The sequence below is a fragment of the Myotis brandtii genome, unplaced genomic scaffold (assembly GCF_000412655.1).
Source record: "Myotis brandtii unplaced genomic scaffold, ASM41265v1 scaffold932, whole genome shotgun sequence".
NCBI lineage: Eukaryota > Metazoa > Chordata > Mammalia > Chiroptera > Vespertilionidae > Myotis > Myotis brandtii.
In genome coordinates, this window is record NW_005371846.1 from 140,169 (window position 1) to 140,717 (window position 549).

Genomic DNA, 549 nt, shown 5'->3' on the forward strand with positions numbered 1-549 from the left:
CCAGGGCCTGCACGAGGTACAGGGTCTCATGTCCACCTGACCCCTGCCACCCGGCCCCAGCCGACCTGAACCCTGTCCATCCCTGTCCACCCCTGTCCACTGAACCCCTGTCCATCTGACCCCTGTCCATCTGGAGCTGAGGAAGCTCCTTTCTGTCAGTTTCAAGGCGTTTTCTCTCTCGAGGGCACAGACCTAGCCCGTGTCCCTTTTCCAGGGATGTGGTATGAAGCAGCGGAGCTGATCCGGGCCTCGATTGTGGGGTATCTGACGCTTCCTCAGCCGGACAGGAAGGTGGGCCGTGCACGTGTCTCCTGTCCTGTTTGTCCTGCTGGTTCGCTCCTGCACACAATTCTGTGTGTCACCTCTCAGGTCACCAGCGTGTGGGTGTCACCCCGCGTGGGCTCAGGCCACCAGGGCAGAGACGGGGTCTGCTGTTTCCATCGCATCGTCACGGGGGAAGCGAGAGCAGGGCTGGGTCCCTGCCCGAGGCCTCATGTCTGTGACTCCGGCTTGCTCCCCTTGGGCTCGTACCCGCAAGCCCGCAGCTTC

The 549-nt window shown here is 62.7% G+C and overlaps 1 protein-coding gene and 1 non-coding gene across 2 annotated transcripts in view; both read left to right on the plus strand.

The window, feature by feature from the left end:
• ALPK1 (alpha-kinase 1) overlaps positions 1–549 on the plus strand; it is an 80,242-nt gene that overhangs the window by 64,477 nt on the left and 15,216 nt on the right. The window lies entirely within an intron of this gene.
• LOC102254394 overlaps positions 155–549 on the plus strand; it is an 878-nt gene continuing 483 nt past the window's right edge. Inside the window, exon 1 of the transcript XR_001360543.1 lies at positions 155–291. This is a non-coding gene — a transcript (uncharacterized LOC102254394). The remainder of the gene's footprint in view (positions 292–549) is intronic.